This window comes from Ananas comosus, linkage group 6 (genome assembly GCF_001540865.1).
Source record: "Ananas comosus cultivar F153 linkage group 6, ASM154086v1, whole genome shotgun sequence".
NCBI classification, from domain to species: domain Eukaryota; kingdom Viridiplantae; phylum Streptophyta; class Magnoliopsida; order Poales; family Bromeliaceae; genus Ananas; species Ananas comosus.
This window is the reverse complement of record NC_033626.1, coordinates 6,568,587-6,574,096: the sequence shown is the minus strand read 5'-3', so window position 1 is coordinate 6,574,096 and position 5,510 is coordinate 6,568,587. Positions and strand designations below refer to the sequence as shown.

The following is a 5,510-nucleotide window of genomic DNA, read 5'->3' as shown; positions in this document are numbered from 1 at the left end:
AACAGTCCAAGGAGTTCCAAGGATCAGCTCCACTAGGTCGCAATCCTGCTGAACACGAAGCATACATATCGTATCAAAATTACAATCGAAAAGGCCAATTTCGGCGCAATTACACTTTGTACATTGGAATAGCTTAAATCCCTGTTTTGGCTTAGTTCAATACCTCACGTTAAGCTTCCAGAAGGCCCTCCAAGGCCAAACGAAGGCGGTCCAAGGGTCAAACACCCTCTTGCTGCGAACAATTCCGAAACGACATCAAACTCATCAATAATAGCAATTATGGTCGGAATCTTGCAATTTCGGCTTCCTAACTGCAATTCTTACTTACCTTAGGGTAGAACAACTTCCAAACCAGCTTCAACGAGTACACGTTCAGCTCAACGAGGCTCGAAGACCTGCTGCGAAGTCAACGTACAAAACTGCATCAATTTGATCGCATAAACCGTGTATAGTCCGAAATAGCTTCATATGTCACGCCCCGGGGTCCCTTTAGGTTAAAAACACAGCGGAATTTTTTTTTTTTTTTTTTAAACCTGACCCCGGGGTATGCCAGATCTGCCACAAATACAGGAAATTCACTGTTCACACGGACAGAGTCTCCCCTGTATTTGCACGGCGTCGCACAAGTACAAAAGTATAGCCAGGAAACAACCACAACCGAATGAATATAAAGATAATATACACTCATACATTCACCATTCACATCACGGTTTTACATTCAAGGTTTAAACAGAAAACCACAAAAATCTTTTGAAAACTGTTTTCTACATAGAAACCTTTATTCTTTTTAAAAACGCTACCACGAGGGGTAGAAAACCTTTTATTTTACAAAATCCAGAAATCCACATTTTCAAATGTAAATAAATACTGAACCATATAAACTAACTAACTATATATCAACAGAAATACCAAGGATAATAACTAAATCGAAACAACCTGGGTCGGAAGCTCTATCGACCGCTACACACGTACCTCACGTCTCGTCCCACTACTCATCGCCTGCGATACCTGAAAAATGGTGGGGGAGGTGAGAACATGTAAACATGTCTCCCCTTCCAGTGGGTACCGCAAGCCGAAGAAGGCGAGGAGTACTCACCGGATCAGGAAGATAAACAATAGTATAAGGGTAAGTGAAATACAGTAGCAACGATCATGACGAGAGAGATATAGATGAAATGACAACTACCGCTACTGTAAACAGAACGACAAGCGTACATACAGAGATATCAGACTATAGTAGCAAGACAAGTGTAAGAAAGAACTATATGTATACTTGTAAACAACTGCTACTATAACGAAGAACCGAAAACATACCATAATGCGGAAACTATAGTAGCAAGACAACTGTAAAGCAAGACTGTAAGTATGCATGCAACAACCACTACTATAAACGTATGCATCAACCGGTCGCATAGATCAAAATACCCAATCTAAACCTGCCATGTTGGTCCGGAGACCTCAGGCTCGTGCCATATCCACTCAACCTGCATATAACCCAATCTAGCCTTTGGGCTCACGGGTCGGACGTACGACCACTTTTCCGGAAAAGAACACTCCCTGCGGTGGATCAGACCGCTAGTGTTCGTGAAATGCTAACGAGTGGTGGCGATCGATGCTGATATGCTCAATAGCCAACCGTCGGCAACCAGCCGACAATCACTGCCCCTCTGGGCATACCGACCGTATAGGTCATCAAGTACAACGTGAACCGACCGAGATAGGTCAATGTACGGTAGGTAACGAACGACCAAACAGGTCACCGATGCAACAGGAGAACAGACCATCCAGGTCACATGTATGGTATATACGAATGCCATCTACTCTACCCCTATACAGGATACTACACATAGAACAACCAGGCAGAGTAAATAAAGATAGTATGTAAATACTTCTCGATGTCAACTAATGTACGAACGCAAGAACCGACCGATGGTCACAAGAGTGTATTCGATATAGTCCAGAACTACCGTCAGCACCAGCCGACAATCCTACCCCTCAGGGTACACCGACCTCAAAGGTCATCGAACGACAGAAGTCAAGAAACAGACCAACCCAATACATAATGCAGCAACCGACCAACCAGGTCAACAGATATAAGATAAAAGCACCGATCAACTAGGTCACCGAAACGAAGTACAAGAACCGACCAATCAGGTCACCGGGACGAAGTACGAGAACCGACCAATCAGGTCACCGGTATCACATAAGGATAAACTACTCTACTCCTACACATGATACTAAGCATAGAAACATATGAGTAGAGTATAATAGAAACAACGGGGATGCAAGCTCAATATATAATGCGAAAGTAGCAACAGAAGAACAGGGATAGAAGAAATATCACCGAGCGTGCACCACTGTACCGACTTCGGATCGAAGTACCCACCTATACAAGTCTGGATCAGATCTCACGACGGCGGGGAACAGAGCAACCGGACCTACGAAGGGTCCACTAGGTCAGAAGGAAACCCAAATGTCAGCAACTAAAATAAAATCCCCAAACAAGGAACCACGGGAATCGGTTTCCTAAGACCGATTGCCGAATCACATCGGGTGTCCCGAATATCGCACCGGGGCTTCGCCGGGGTCCACTAATTGTCCCGGAACTCCCCAACTCCAACTGGGAGTCAACCGCTGCCACTAATACTCTATAATAACCCACATTGGCAGCAAACACCACACTTCGCCTTGGAACAGACATCGTTGACTAAACGTCTCGAATCGGGTTCCCGAAAGTGTCGTTTTTTGACACCGGGACCCACTAGTCGCTCACCCGTCGTTTCTGAACCCCCGAAACGACACGGGTGACCTGCCAAGAAGGCTTAGCGACATCACAACTGATCCCGAGGCACCGTCGGATAAAAACCGAACTAAGATCGCGTTCCGTCGACGAATTTCGCCGCGAAACGCCCCGAAAAAGGCTTTTCGATCTCCGCAGTGGCTTGGGGCCTTGGACGATCAGTCCAGAGGTCACCCACAACTCAATCATGCTGCCAACAGTAGCCACGACGAACAAAGTTGCATAAAAGTCCTTCCGAATACCCGAAATCGCATTATTTCATGCGATTTCGGCGCTTTTATGGTCCGTCTACACAAACTAGGAGTCATTCAGCCAAACCGAGATACCTACTGACAGGTCTCGGCGTGCCGGAGGCCGTGCTCACCTTTCGGAGCAATTCCGGCCACTGTGGGGAGCGCACGAGCGAAGCGAAATTCAGTAAACTGCGCGCACAGTATGAAAATCATGCTTATCTCGATAACCAGGGGCTCGCTGACCCTAAATGAGGTGATCACTGTGATCAGCACTGACTGACGATCACCGTGCTCACTTTCGGAGGCATCGGAACAGCCTCGGGTCGCCGGAACAGTAAACGCGACCCCAAACAGTGCACAATAATTGCAATACAAGCTTACCAGAGCTAGGCAGGGTTCGGGGTGGCCGGCGGCGGCCGGACGGCGGGAAGGCCGGCCAGGGGAAGGTGCTCCAGGTCAGAGGAGGCCGGGGCTCGCGTCATCAGGCGACGGGAGGCGGCGACGACGGCGGGCATTGATGCCCTAGCCACCTAACCCGAGGAGAGGACGGCCCAGATCCGGCCAACAGGGAACTCCGGCGATAGGGAGGCCGGCGGCGGATGAGTGCGGCCGGCCAGGCGGAGCCTATGCTCACGCCGGCCGGCGGCGGAGGGCGGCGGCGGCGGTGCTGGGCACGGCTCGGCCTGCGCAGACCTTGCGCGGCCGTAGGGAGAGGGAGTGGCGGCGGCGGCCACTGCGGCGACCGGAGGAGGGTCGGGGCGACGGCGTCAGTCGCCGGAGGCCGAGGAAGGCCGGCGCACCATGCTGCGGGCGGTGGCGACGCGCAGTGGTCGAGATGACCAGATCTCGGCCCGCACAAGCCCTGGGCGGCCGCAGAGAGTCGGAGCAGCGGCCGGCGGCGTGCGGAGACGACAGGGCGGCGACCGGAGGGTCACCGGAGGTACCAGGATGGCGGCAAGGCCAGCGAGGAGCAGGGGCGGCGCGCGGAGGCGGGAATCACCCGAGCTCGGCCTGGGTGACTGCGGGTTGGCCGCAGGGAGCAAGGTGGCTCCGGCGGCGCACGGGGATGGCCGGGGCCGGCAAAAGAGACGGGGGAGATATGTCTCGGCCGGGGGACACTGGTGCTCGAGCTAGGGTGGCTTCATGGGTCCGCAACCGCAATGCGGTGAAGAGTTTGGCCGAGAGGGAGAGAGAGAGAGGTGATGCTGGGAATTCCGGCGGCCGGGGGTCCTCGCCGGCGGCCGGAGCATGCGCACGGGGTGGGCAGGTTTGCAGGTGGGGCGGCTAGGGTTAGATGAGAAGATATGGGCAGCAAAAGGATCTTAGAAACCCTAGTTGCCACCTATATACTAAATGCCATTTGCAAGAAACCCCCTCAAAGCCACATATTTTCAGTTAGGTCCCCCACCAGCACGTATATTATGTGCCAAAGTCCCTCTACGTTCAAGTTTGTGCAAAACGGTGCATAAAATATTACGACTTTTGCGAATTTCCCGATTTTCCACTCTCGACCCCTTAGCGAACATTTCGCGTTTCCCGAAAATCCGTCCATCGGATTTTCGATCCGACAGTGCCATCGCGTTCAGCACGACGGAGACAACAAAGCTACGATTTCGCTTCACCTCGATCAACCACGGATTGACGACACAATCCAATCTTCTTTCCAACATGAGAAAATAACACCTAAATACATATAAAACATGTATTTTTGGATTTTCTCGAAATCCGTGCGTCAAACCCAAAATCCGACAGCGCCAATGGTTCCAGAATAGCTGAACCGGTCGAAACGAGCTATTGGATCGCTATGAACGGAGTCCGATACGCGTAGAAAGCCAACTCTACTCCGTGGCTTCACCAAAAAACCGGAGTTACTATTCACTTAAGTGTAAACTAATAATCGCGTAACTTCTCCATTTTAGCTCATTTTCTCCTGAAACTTGACGAGTGCTTATGTAATTAAATTACACACATAAACATCATCAACAGAGAGTTTAGTTGCACTGTAAAAAAAATCTCAGTCCTTACATCATAAATGGCTAATTATCCTAATTAAGCTTTAAAATAGCTTAACCCTGGTCAAAGAAGGTTAATTCACAGCTAATTAACCCATATATACATGCTGAAATCTCAGGTTAAAACAGTTGGAAGCAAAAACATGAAATCAATACACAAATCGACCAATAAAGCGCCGATAACAGAAAAATCAAGTTGTTTACCTTCTCAAGCTTCCAACCAGCACCTCACTGGTCCAGGGCTGCGAAAATCCCTCCAAAACGCTCTCTTGCACGTGCACAAAGGTGCTGCGACGCTCGCAACCAGCGAAGAACGCGCGCGGCGACGAAAACGAGCGAAATCGGCGAATTCGATGTAGAGAGAGAAAAACCCTAGAGAGAGAGAGTGAGGAAGGTGGGAGAACCTTTCTCTGAGCCCAGCACCCTCCACTGAACATCCCTGGTCGAGCTGGGGTCAAGTGGATA

The 5,510-nt window shown here is 50.2% G+C and overlaps 1 long non-coding RNA gene across 3 annotated transcripts; it reads right to left on the bottom strand.

Moving 5' to 3' along the window:
• On the bottom strand, nt 1-5,290 carry LOC109711977. Of its 3 annotated transcripts, XR_002216739.1 has the most exons (4): nt 5,250-5,290; nt 329-395; nt 164-232; nt 11-48 (listed from the first exon to the last, which is right to left on the bottom strand). It is a non-coding gene; the product is annotated as an uncharacterized LOC109711977 (long non-coding RNA). The 3 variants fall into 3 exon arrangements; XR_002216738.1 differs by lacking the exon at nt 5,250-5,290 and having other exon boundaries at nt 1-45; nt 329-446; XR_002216737.1 differs by lacking the exon at nt 5,250-5,290 and having other exon boundaries at nt 329-446.